Genomic DNA, 14,255 nt, shown 5'->3' on the forward strand with positions numbered 1-14,255 from the left:
ACATGCATCTAGTTTGCTTCCTAATTCCTGTCAGTCTTTTTTTTCTTCCACAAAGTCATAGTTTCTGGCAGACTCCACGGTCTGATGGTGTTACAATGACTTTTTTTTTTTTTAAGGACATCTCCCTTGGAAACATTTTCGTGTGTGGTTTCTTTGTTCGGTGAGCAGAATATGCCTGCCAGCGAGACAGAATCTCATTTAGTTACAAAATCCACTGATTCTCTTAATGAAGTTGTGGATCTGTTCTGCAGAGGAAGCACAGATGAGGGTCTCCTCAGCTACTCTCTGTAGGGTGATTATGGTTACTTTTAGAAGTACAAAAATTCTCTGAGGCACCAACTAGTTCAGTTTTTTAGCGGGTTTTGTTGAATTATATGTAACAAAGGTTTCACAAATTGGCACTGCATTCCATCCTGAGACAAGGGCTTTAATGTTTTGGAGGCATTTCTTAGTCTTCATTTATCACATTACTACTCAGCAGAGGTTTGTTTGAGCAACAAGAATTGAGTTGTGTCACTTGAGAATGCGTTTTAAATTAAGATGGGGTCACTCGCTTCTGTGTTTGATTATTATCAGTTGCTTGAAGCATACAAGATGATGTTGTCAGACAGCTAGGCTTGAGCTTTCTGGTGATGGAAACTGGACAAATCTTAAAACTTGTTAGGTCACACAGTTAACCACTTATTATCTTTTTTTTATGCCTGTAAGCATATTCTTTATGCAGTAGGGCTCTTCCTATAAAGACAAATCTGGCAATCATTCACAGAGGCATTTATCTTTGCTTTCTCACATTAATTCAGTTCCTCTCCCTGATAGTTTCAGCTTAAAAAATATTTAAACCACTTAAGTGCTTCTGTTGCTCATTCTAGCCACACTGATGAATTCTTGTCGCTGTACACATACTCCACCAGGCATTTGCACAGCTAACGGTGCTCAGAAGTGGCAGAACTTCCTGTCTTGTAACATCCATGTTGCATATTTATCCCATCAGTTTGAAAATCTATCCCTTTTTGGCCCTTTCAATGTATTCACTTTCTTATCAGAAATAGAGCTGCTGTGGTTTGCATGGAGTGTCTGCAGGACCCAGATGAGACCTGCAGAGGCTGAGCTAAGCACAGATTTTACACAATATGTCAATCTCTGCCCTCAAAAGCTTTTAAGCCAAGTAAACAGGACTAAGAGCAGGAAGAAAGAGGAGAGGTGAAGTGATGGACCAAGGTCGTGCAGCAGACACTGGTGACAGCAGTGGATGGAGCCTTCCTGAATGCTAGGACAGCACCCTGTTGAACCAGGCATGGGGCATTTTACAGAGAGGATCCCTGGGCTCTGAGGATTCAATTATTTTTTTGTTGCCTTTGCTCTGCTCCCTTTACATGTGACCAGCGGCAGCTGTGGTGCTGGCTATTGCCAAAGTAGTAAATAGAGTCTTCTATCCCCACTGAAAGGAGAGTGAATGATGTAATTTGGCTCCTTTTCACTCCTGCTGGCTGCCAAGACATTATTTCTGTATCAGTGCACATGGCCATTTGGCATCAAGCGAGACCCCACTCTTTTGTGTAAGTGGAGGCAGGGTGTTAATTCTTTTTGATGTACCAGTAACATATCTGGAGCGGTGCAGCAATGTTTCTTTCAAGGGGCCGACTGTTTCTCAGCATTCCCTGACAAAAAAGGAGTGTGAGCTCCATTCATTGCATGTGGAGCAGCCGAGGAGGTAACCACACACCTCCTTCAGTGTAGCCCTGCTAAAGATGAGTCAATTTTGTTGTGTCCTTTTAATTTCAGGGGAAAGCAAGGCTGTTTGTTTTGCTTATTGTGGTAGTTCTGCTTCAGAGCACCTCAGCATTGATTCATTGAACTTCTTTGTTCTACAGCCTTTAAATTTGAGCAGTATCTATTTTAGAGGCTGGAAGAAGGATTCAGATTCTGTATAACATAAAGTCATATGGCACCCACAAGGCCATATTTTGCCTCCTCTGCCTCTTTAACTTTGGTTTATTGTCTGTAAAGACAGTTCTATGAATGTTCCTTCTGGATTTTTGTGAACAGGAACAATTTAGAGGAAAGAGAGAGGAAGGAAAGTGATCACCTTCTAATGCCAGTCCAGATTTACGTGTTTGCCTGGCCTAAGGCCTGGAATTACTGTTTCTTCCTTGACACCTCCTGTACTCATATTGAATGGGATGATGGTATATGATTTTTTTTTAAATTATTTTTTTCTCTCTTAGGAAAATAAATGAGTGTCCTGGACAAACAATAGATGCCAGTGGAGGTGCTAGAACCAGTGGGCACATGATTGCAGTTGCATTTTGCAGTCTGTGTTTGCCTCTATAAAGAAATAAAGAGTCTGTTTTCAGTCAGGTAGCACAGACCTATCCAAATAACTTGGGTCTGCAGTCTCATGTTAGTAAAAAACATGCACTATTCCATCTCAATTTGAACAGGCTAAAAAGTGCTTGCATAGTATCTGCCACAATAGACATGAAAATGCATAAATTGAGAGTACAGGCTGGTTCAGAGCTTCTCCCTAGGGCTGTTCCTCTAACCAGGACAGCATCAACAAGGCATAATTTTTGAACTGCACATTAATTATCAGCTTGACAATTCTCTTTCATTTTTTACTGTATTTTCAGGTTGGCTTACCTAAGTTACCAGAGGCAGGCTCACATGCCAGTTCACAGGAGTGTTGCTAACGAAAGTTTTCATTGCTTTTGTGAGTTGACACAGAGGCTTCCTCCTTCCTTTGCTCGTTGGCAGTCAAAGCAAAGGAGGCAGATTGGGCATGCCTGCATCCGTAGCATCCAAACCCTCTGCTAGTTATGTTTATTGCTTGACACTCAAGGATAAATGAGTGAATACTTCAGCACCTATAAGTGGCTCTGACACTGGAGAGCAGACATAACCAAAGAGGGTCCCAGTTTCAGGCTTTGCATGTGGATGAGACTGGTAAAAAAGTTCTGGGACGGTGTCCAGAGGCAGTGCAGTCACCAAAACAGGCTCTATGGGGCATGACTGCCCTGTATCCCATTCTGCCAGGGTATGGGATTGCTCCTCATCCAGCTGCTCTGTCCCAACCACACAGGTGCCGTGGGACTGATATGGAAAGGTGCAGCTCAGCAGCACAGAGAGAAACACAGAAGAACCTCAACCTCTTCTTGTGCTGCAGGAACAAACCTATTCAGGCAGAAGGCTGGATTTGTCCTTTATGCAGAGAGAGAGAGACAGTTTCCTATTTCTCTCCACAGTTAACATCCACCCCACCTCCAACCACTGGGTTGCACCATCTACATCCATTTCTCACACTAGCCTTTTATTCTCTGAGAGTCTTCTCTTGCCTTCACCCCCTTCCAGTGAGAAAATGCTTTATTAAAGATTTTTTCCCAAGAGAAGAGGTGTGTGGCTAAGGGACAAGCATGTGTGCGTAGGTTTCTAGTAACAGGATCACTGCAGACAGTCATAGATGATGTGACACAGCGGGGCTCAGACTCAGGCCCCTGGATTTCACCTTGGAAAAAGCACTTGACCCAGGGTGAGTGCAGAGTTTTGCCACTTAGAGTTGAAGCTGCTCCTTCTGTGGAAAAGGACCAGAGTTCAGAGGAGAGCCACAGAAAATCAGACTTTTCCTTCTGCTGTTGGCAGGGCAAGGAGAAGGCTGATGTGAGGAATGGTCCCATCAGGTTTTGCTTCCAGCCCGGACATTAGTATCTTCTTCGGAAGCAGTCTGGCCATTGCTGGGGCAAACTGGTGGTGGAGTCACTGATGCCTTCAGCCACTGCCTACTTTGTGGGTACTTAGACCTCAGCATGTGTGGGCAAGCAAAACAGCTGCAGAAAGTGTGTCCCCAAAGCTTGCTCACTGCTTCCATCAGAAATGTTCTTGGCAAGTATGGCACTACCAGCTTTTCAAGTGCCCATCTCTGGCTGTGTGTGCACAGAGCCCAGCATTTCAGCTTGTCACTGGCCTCTCATTCCTGTCTGCCACTTTAGCTTTGTGTCTTTGGCTCTACCCCTTTCTCAGAGGAATGCCTGTGGTAATCACTTAGACCAAGATTTCTGCTGACTTGTCCAAGTAAGTTGTCATCCTGTCAGAAATGTGTGGGTACTCTGCTCATTTGCTCAGGCAGAATCTTATACAATAACATTCATAAAAGCTGTTTTCCTTAACTTTCGTTGCTGCACAGTGAGACCTGGGGATGGCAGATGAGGATCTAAATACCGTCTTCCTTAGAAATGAGGTTGAAACTCAATTAACACTTGTGTTAGATTCACCAATAGCATTCATGGCAAGAGCCAGATGCTGTGGAATCAGTCTGTACAACCAACCCACATTTTCACTGAGGAGAAAACTGGATTCTGGAGTGGGAGCAAATGCAAGTTTTTGAAGAGGAAGGATCAACTGGTCCAAACACCACGTTTATGGAACTTCTGAACTCCATTTGACACTGCTTAAAATGAAAGCTAATCTGACAATGGATCTGGAAACTCCTGGTCTAGGGACTCAAGGTGGGAGGTTCATATCTACAGCACAGAACTGGAGGCAGATGTAACTCTTGGAGTGGACCCTTTTCCAATACAGAGAAGTTTAGACACATTTTTCTCTGATCTACCTTTGGTCCTAAGACAGTGAGTAATAGGTGACATTTCTTTTCAGGAGTTAGATCTCTCCCCTAATGGCTGTGTGGGAGAGACAGTCAGGGACCTGTTCTCAGTCCTGCCTATTTCTATATTCGGGGCAGAACACAAGATGCAGCATCTGCTCTGTCCTCTGTGCCAAAGACAGGTGCCCTCAGTCACCTGGTAATGGGGAAGACTTTACTCTCTGGTTTGTGCATGTGTGTGTGTGTTTGCATGTATGTGCATGCATGTGGCCAATATCTTAGCTCTAAGACTCTCCATAGTTTATAGGAAGTATCCAAAAGCCCAGTCTTCAGGGCTGGACACTTGGGAGTATCTTCACTAACAACCCATAAACAAAGCTCTACAGCCCTGTGGATGCTCTAGCTGGAGCTTTGCTTCCCACATCTCTTCCGTAGTCGGTTGCAAGTACATCAGTACAGCACTGAAACAAATGATACAATTATTCTTGCATAAGGCACTGTTTCAAATACACTTACTTCATCAACCCTTGCATTTCAATGGGATTTATTTATCTTTCCTGCTATTCATTTACTTCTCTTCTTTGCATTGCAATAAAACTCTGAAGAGAGGGGGAAAAATCTGGATGTCAGTTTGAAATATTGTAGTAAATAATTCACAGTAATATAGGGAGAAATTGCTTATTGTTGACTGGAGCTCATACAGAGCATTGCATGCAGCCCTGATAAACATGGTCAGCTCTGGTTACACAAATTTAAAGTCTGTCTGTCTTCTTGTTTCATCCCTGGGTTAATGTTATATAGGGTATATTAAGACTAGTGCCAGGTAACAACACAGAGTGAGGTAATGTATGGTACAGTTGGCTGAGGAAAACACAGGACAGTAGTTTCTTTCATCTTGGCCCCTTTTCTCCTTCATTGATAGTGTCACTGAGAAAAAGAAAACAGAGAGGTGAAATGTGAAGCCTTCCAGTTGCCTACATCTGTTAACCAATTTATTTTTTTAAGGCAGAGAAAATGGGAGGGTAAAGAAGGTGAAGGTAGGAGTATGTCTTAATCTACAGAAGATCTAGGTCAGCAAATAAATGTAATCACTCTTAGAGTTAGTGCGGTCTATGTCAGTCACGTTAACCTGTTGAACCAATGACCCGTAGCTCCCACCTTGAGTGTGGCTGGAAATATTTGTTTTAACAATGCCCAGGACTGCAGTTGCAGCACAGCCTTCCTGATGCTGCAAACAGTGATTGAAAACAATCTGGATTATGAAACCTAAAACCAACCAAACAAATGGAAAACAGCAATCCCTGTCTCCGCAGCTGGTTGACAGAACATTAATTCAGATACCATTCAAAACATTAATCTTTGCTTAGTTTCCAAATCTGAGCTGAAGCAGACAGGCTAGAGTTACTGGACTTAGTATCATAACATGTGCTTTTTAAAGTTGCTTTTAATCTTTTTGATCCATGACAGGGTAAAGTATTGGGTTCTGACAGAGCTGGCAATGCTGCAATGCATAATCTGGCTTGTAAATGCATTGTTTTGGATTACCAACTAGGTCAAGGAGAAAAAGGTAAAGAGGGGTTCAGGCTATTAACTGCATTTAATATAATGGTCTGCTAAACACAGTGGTTGCACAACAGTGAGAGGAGGGGGAGTAGGAAAGAATCATTCTGCCTCTATTCCATACTTCTTAAATGATAGGGCACAAATTCTCATGCAGCACCACACATGCTCTGCACTTATTATTGTTATGATAACTAGCCTTGCAAAGTAGGGCTCATGAGTGTAGATGATTTGAAAATAATGACTCTGACATTATATGACCTTTAGGTACATTGACAGCCACTCCAGACTACATGCTATTTTATGAATAAAAGAATATTTTTTTGGCTGGGGGAGTCTTTTGATGGAAGACATTTAAATGTAATAAAGCCAGAGTTATAGTCAAACAAAGTGACAGACCTTGTTGTGGAACTCGCTGTAGGGGACATGAGATGATTTCTGTGCATGATAATGCATTTGCTTTTAAATGCCATCTCTAGATTGATAATTATAGAATTCTTCATATTGTGCCTGGCAGGGAGTCAAGGCTGGAACTTACCAGTCTGTAAGAGTGTGAGATAGACAGGCATGCTGTAAAACAGAAGAGTTTAGTCAGAGTTCGTGCATGCAGCTACTAAATGTAGAAGAAATAGAGAAATACAGTGAGGAGGACAGAGTATTTGGAGCAGCATGAAGATATTCAGTATCTGCAGCAGGCAGAGGATGGAACACAGGAGGGACTCTGCTGATCATGTTCTACCACAAAATTCCTCAATCAACTTATTCTGAAAAAAATCATAGGTGGAAATTTTAAGATCTAGGGAGTAAAAAATAGAAGAAAAAAAAAGTATGAAGTCGTAATCGTGTTTTGTGTATCGGGCACAAATCATGGCTGGAATTGCCCAGATACAATCAATGTCATCAGCTCAGCTCCCTTCGTTGGTTGTGTGTTTTCTGCCTTGTGCCACACTCCCCATGAAGTGTGGTTGAAGCCTTGTGAATTCTGCTGGTGGAGAGTGGGATTTTTTAAGTGCCTCAGTGATTTAAATATGCCAGTATTGACTCATGGTACAAATTCTGCTTTTATGCAGGTGAAAAGTGAATTAATCAGAAATGAAAACCCTTTTTGGGTGAACGAGCTGTCTGTGAACTCTTAGATAAATATGATGAATGGTTTCAGTAAGAAAAAAGATACTATTTTAAGGGTATAAATATGTTTTATCTGGCATTTTTAAACACAGTATTTTGACATTCTTTCACTTCAAAATGGCTTTTTTTTTTAAAAAAAAAGTCCTGATTATTTAAAGAGGCTCTAAACTCTAATAACAACACAACAGTTCCTTTTATTTCAAATAAACTATCTGCACATTCATCCAAAATTTTCTCATTCCTCACCCACAGTGTCTCAGTTTGGGAACTAAACCAAAAATGCGTTATTCATCCAGCCCTTTTTCAAGATCCCATCTGTGATCATCCAAAGACCCTTAAAAAGGCAAAGGATATTGAGGGTTCACTGAGGAGCTTCCTCCCTGCTTGGAGAGGAGATTGTGCTCATCATGTGAAAACCTAGATGCCTGTGTCTGTGTTACTGGCTGCAGGGACAAGAAATGCCAGAAAGAGATGGCAACTTCCCTGAGCCTTCACTAGAGTTGTTGAGTATCAGCAATGTTTTCTCATCAGCAAAAGCAACCAACCAAGATAAAGCAAGAACCAAAGACTCAGCAGAGAAAGAATGAGAAGAATAAGAAAAGGACAGAGCAAAAAAAAATCCTCATGCAGAAAATAGGAGAAGAGGCACACTGAAAGCAAGAGGCAAAACAAGTGGTTGTAACAGTGTGCCAGTGCAGGAAGCTTAAAACATGAATGGCAGGTAGCCTGGCAGTTGTATCCGTAGCATGAGGTGTCCCATGTGGACGAACCCGGCCAGTCACGATGGAAAATCTGCCTGACTAATGAACATCAATTCCTTGAAAGAATATTTTTTTTGTGGGACAAGAGGTCTTTCACGCTGTCCGGACCAGGCCGCAGTCTTACTAAGACCCATATTACAGTAAACATTCAAGGACATTACGAAGACAGAATACAACATACATACAAGAACGCTGTAGTTGTCTTAGTGAGCTCAGGGGCACATTCATTTCTTTACACTATGAGGTCAATGGGCTCCTCACTAATAAAGAAAATATGCTAACTGTGCACTACATCCATTTCTAGTTATGAGTTAAAATTCTTCTCTTAGGAAGATCCCTCTGTGTTGTGCAGGTGTGTGGGAAATTCTGAGCATTTTAATGTCTCTACATCTTATTTTAATTAGGGAGGCCTGAAGCAAAATTTCTAAATTCAAATGAAGAACTTCAGAAATGACACGATTTTCAAGAGTTCTGAATTCTAGAGGTATGCAAATAACATTTTTTTTTTTTTTTCAATTCCTTGGCAAGTATAAAACATACCATCTCCAGCTGAATATATTTTTAGCAATTTTTTACAAAATTTTCTTTTGCTAGGCTGAAAATGAAACCAGCAATTTTGAAGTTAAAACGCGTTGAAAAGCTCCAATAAAAATGTATCTTACGTTCCAAATCAGAAGGCGTTGTAATACAAGAATTAAAATGTTTTTTTTTCAAAATATTAAAATGGAGTATTTGGACCTTGTTATGGAGTGAAATATTTTATTGAAACTGAGATGAATAAGCACTTCTGTGTCATAGAGTCTGCATTTTCTTCACTGAAATAGAATTTCATTAAGAAATATAAGCTCTGCCAATCTCCTTTCAGCTTTCAGTGGATGTGACTGAGAGATGTTTACTAAAGTGAGCTAATTATTTGTGTACCTAAATTTGAAATTCACAATATAACATCAGTTTATGGTTTTGTAGTGATTTTTTAAACTGAAAGATATAAGGCCAGTGGTGCAATGTAATTTCTTATATAAGCAGCAAGAGTGAAGTCAAGAGGTACACCAAGTAAGGGAATACAGCACAGTGAAGGCACTGTGAGGTTTTGGTTCTGTAAGTTTTCTCACTGGCATCATCACAATTACATCAGTAATTTATTGGACTTGTTCAGCCTACTTGTCTCAGCTTTACTCAAATAAAACAGCTGTTGATCTGTCCAGGTGCTAACTGTTCAGTTTCTCTTGATTCATTCTTATTATCCACATTTCTATAATACTTGTTCAGATTTACAGGCAGTCTTATTTTCATAAATCAGTTTCTTTCACAAAGCAAAATGTAAAAAAGACGATACATTTTCCCATTTTCCCTGGCGTTTCTCCCACTTTCACTTTTTTTTTTTGTTTTTGTTTTTGTTTTGTGTTTTTTTTTTTTTTTGTTTTAATTGATAGACTTCTTCTAAATTGCTAAATCAGGAGAACAGACTGCCAGCTGTCTTCACTGGCAGGATGTGTGGAGCTGAGCTGTTTACACTAAGGACTTTGAATGACTGTCACTATCAGACAAGATGGTTTATGAGTAGCCAAAGCCTTGTTTCAAAGCCTTTTGTGACTGATGGTTGGATTCTCTGGTGTCTAATTTGTCATAAGATCTGACTGAAGACTTTCCCTACAGCTGAAGCTTTCATACCACCGTACCATCTGCTCCTTCTTTCCTTCTTCCTGTTTCTCTCAGTCTCTGATGTCTAACAAGGTGCTCTCATGTTAAACTTATACTTCCATGGCAGCATCATGATATCTTGACCCTTCACCAGCCTTCCATTCTTCCTAGTTCTGGAAAGACTGTTTTTGGGTGGTGTTCTGTTTTGGTTTTTTCCTTCTCCCTCCCTCCCTCCCCCCTGAACTTTCATACCTCTGTCAAATTTGGTTGAAATCAGCCAAGATTTTAAAAAATTGGTTGGCGTAGGAAACAATCTTAGTGCCAGACACACATGCCTATAGACACTTACATCCAAACATATGCAACATGAAACAAGGCTAACACATCTCATTTAAGTCAATACTTATGGGGCTATTGAACATCTGTGTGAACACTGACGAATTTTAGGTTTCTTGTGTTTTAGGAGTTCCCTTATTAGAACCTCATTGTAGTGCATGCAAGCATTAAAATCAATGAAAGTCAGTGACTCTGTGATGGACCTATTGATAAAGCACACTTGAAAGTTCCCTCCCCAAAACTATGTGAAGAAATTAAGTAGTGAGGTAGAAGGGTAAAGTTCTACTCATGGACTGACATGTGATTAAAAGACAGGAAATAAATCTGAGCATACATGCTCGGTTATCACAGTGCAGAAAATATTGCAAGGGGTTACCACTGAGACCTGTGCTGGAACTTGTGCTGTCCAGTGTATAAATGACTGTTCTGGAAAGGAGAGCAAGAAGGAAAAGAGAAACTTTTGATGAGGAGTAATAAAATAAAAATTTGCTGTGAAGACTTGCAGATGGATGGCTTGATGCTGAGTGATGGACAACAAAACAACAGGTGAAATTATCTTTAAATCAGTTGAAAACATTTAGAAATACAATCTCACCTATACATAAAGGGTGACAAGCCCTACATCAGATGCTACAGTTCAAGGGATTAGATGTTCAGATTAGTGTATGTTGCTGTGTAAAAATAGCTCACTGACCAGGGGCAGTCATACAGACTACTAGAATCTGTTAGCAAACAAAGATAAAAGAAAGAAGTAAAAACAAAAAGAAAAAAATAAACACAAAAGGAAAAAAAAGCTTGTCTTTAGGTCAGCAAATAAAGCAGTGATACACCTAAATTTTACAGTTCTGGTCTTGTGTTTTCCAGAACCAGAAAATAACTGACAGAAGTACTAAGAAGGGCGCCACAGATGACTGCTGTTGTGGCGTAGTTTCCATTCAGTGAGAAACTAAATTGTTATCTTCCACAAAGAAAAAGAATGAGATACGAGAGATTTGTGAAATCATAGGTGATGCTGAAAGGAGAGAGATTATTTCTTTTACCACAAAAGGAATGTCTTTCAAATTAAACTGTAAAACTAAGGCTTTAAAAGAAAAAACAGGCAGTTTTCCACACAGTGCATAATTAAACAGTGGAGTTTATTGCCACAGGGCATTGTGGAAGCCAAGAGTACTAATTCGTTAACAAAGCAATTAGACAAGCTCACAGATGAAAACTCTACGCATGGTTGCTAAACATCAAGATGGCAATCCACTTCAGACCAAGAAAGTCCCTGTTTCACATTTGCCCTGTTCTGATATTTGGTCCTTGTTGTGATTCAACGCGACAGGCAGCTAAACACCACACACAGTTGTCCACTGGCCCCTGTCCTCAGTGGGATGGAGGACAAAATGGGAAAAAAAAAAAAGAAAATATAAACCTCATAGGTTAAGATAAAGACAGTTTAATAGGACAGAGAGGGAAAATAACAACAATTCTAATAGTGATAATAATATTAGAATAATTTATGAAACAAGTGATGCACAATGCAATTGTTCACCATGCATTGACAGATACCCAGCCAGTTCCCAAGCAGTGATCCGCCAGGTAACTTTTCCGTATTTTACATACTGAGCATAACATCATATGCTATGGAATATCCCTTTGGCCAGTTTGGGTCAGGTGTTCTGGTTGTGTCCCCCCCAGCTTCTTGTGCATCTCCAGCCTCCTCTCTGAAAAGTCCTTGACTTGGTATAAAAATTGCTTGGCAACAACAAAAACACCAGTGTATTATCAACGTTCTTCTCCTACTAAATCCAAAACACAGCACTATAACAGCTACGAGGAAGAAAATTAACTCTGTCCCAGCTGAAACCAGGACAGTCCCCAAGTTACTGTTACTGTTTGACACCAGACATGGAATACAGTGACAGACAGACTCCTGTTTCAGCCTAATATAACCTCACTTATGGTCTTAATTGTGATACACAGAAACAGGAGGTGAGATGATCAAGGTTACTTATGGGATGGCCATCAAAAGTGGTATTAGAACATATAATCTCTTTTTCTTTTTTCTTGACCCACTGGCATGCTGCTGGTGGAAAACTCTTCCTTGTTTCTATATTTTACTATTCTGCAAGACCTGCTTTTATTCTTTATAGACTGCAGATTGCTGTTAAGTACTTCCAGGACAGTCTGAGAGTATTTGGAAGGGAGCCTGGCCTGTGGGAAATAGATATTAACATAAACAGATCAAACAGAATTTACCACAATCTTGTGCATCACTCCTGAATCTTGGTTGATATCTTGGGAGGCAATCATTTGTTATGATAGGGAAGGAACTGCTAGTAGTGCTTCCAGGACACGGTAAAAATTTAAATTCCTCCTAATTCTCTAGGGAATTAATTGGAAAATACGTAGTTATGGAAATGTTTTTTGAACTCTGGAAAAAATTTTCTTTACACCAGCTTGCTCAAGAACTACAATGGAGCTAAATGTTTCAAGAGTTTCAAAGACAGAGATAATAAATGACATTTTTTCAGAAAATATTCATACAATTAGTGCTGTGAGAGGCTCCAAATGAGAAAATATCTGCAACAGCTGTAGGAAGGAGCCTTACTGAAAAGAACCTTTTTCCTAATAAAGAAAATAAAAAGCACTGGAAGCTCAGACCAAAGCTGCAAATCAATGAATCTGTGATCCAAGTGCAGATTTTAGTCAATGAGAATGGACCTATGTACATGAAAACTAAATGTGGCCTCTGGAGTCCACTGCAGGCACTTTTAGATTTAATTATAGCCCAAATACCTTTCTTCTTTGGGAAATAAAACAGTTTTCAGAATGTCAAGCCACTTTATTGGTTCTCTTACTAGTGCTGGGCAATATTGCAACAATAGGGAAGACAGTTACAGTATGATAAGTCAAACAAAAGATATTTGGAGAAGGGTTATTCCATTAAAGGGTCAAAAGAATAGCTTAATGCAACACACTACAGAACTTCATCTGCTTTTCATTTCCTGGAGCGTCACAGTTGCCCTCCTCAGAAGGAAGAAAATCAGTCAGAGAAAAAACAGCTATTTCAGCACGATGGAGGAGTTGAGAGGCAGAAGGGAAGGAAGTGGCAGGCAGGCTTTGTGGGAAAGACGCTGGAGACTCCATGGCCACAGATTTCCTCTGTGTCACTTAGGCGTGATCTGGGATTGATTTTTAAATGTAATAGTAAGTAGCATAAATGGGTACTGAGTAATTTGAGAAATCAGGCATTGGAAATGCCCTTGTCTCTTAACCCTTACATTAAGCATGTCAGCTAAGCTTTTCACTGTCAGAAATGTTGACTGTGTTGTACCCAAGATACTCGGGCAAAGTACAAAAGCCACATAAATGAGCAAAGGAGCCACAGCACAACCCCAGCTTTGTGAGGCTGAATTAGACCATTCCCCACAAAGCAAACATGTGATCGCATGAGTACGATACCTTAAAATATGTATACACAGAAGTGGGAGGATGGATCTAAGCATTTCTTATCTTTTTGGGGTGAATTTTGCTATGTTATCAGTGTTCTTTTTAAGGACATATTTATGTGGAGGTTGGATATGCAGAGCAAGACCTAGACAGTAAACTCTCACACACAGATCAAGTCATGTGGAGGGTTCAGGATGAATCTCGTAATCACAGTTTTAAGATCTGGCTGTCATCTTGTATGGGTTTGCTTTAGTATCACAACAAACATCAGGAAAAAGATAGCAGAGGCAGAAGAAGAGGAGCACCTTGTGCACAGCTGTGGGAATGCTCTGACATTCTGTTCTGCCAGGGTCCTGTCTATGCAAGACATCATCTTTCGTCCATCTGCACTACTAAAAGATGGACAGGCCTATGCCTTCAGCTTTGAACACAAACGTAGTGAGTCTGTAGAGTGAGCGTAGCCAGCAAAGGGGACATATCCCAGGAGTTCAAAGCTGATTTAGCACTTTCTCCAATTCCTTTTTTCCTGCTGACTACTTTTGTAGCAGGACTGAATGGAGGGGTCACGGCAGGGGCATTCGTGTCCCCTGGAGACATGAGTCTCTGTTGGCAGCTGGTGCAGGTTGCTCTGACTTCTGCTGTGGGACTGGACTGACGCACAGAGAGTTGAGGCCAGGCCTTCACCTTTCTGGGGTCACCTCTGTTGTGCTGCTCAGCTGCAGCTGGGAATCTGGGTCATGGCATCTTCCTCAGGATGCAGTCCAGGACTGCGCTTATTCAAGAGAGGTTAATCTCTG

This window comes from Streptopelia decaocto (genome assembly GCF_964273445.1).
Source record: "Streptopelia decaocto genome assembly, chromosome: 1".
Classification (NCBI taxonomy): Eukaryota; Metazoa; Chordata; class Aves; order Columbiformes; family Columbidae; genus Streptopelia; species Streptopelia decaocto.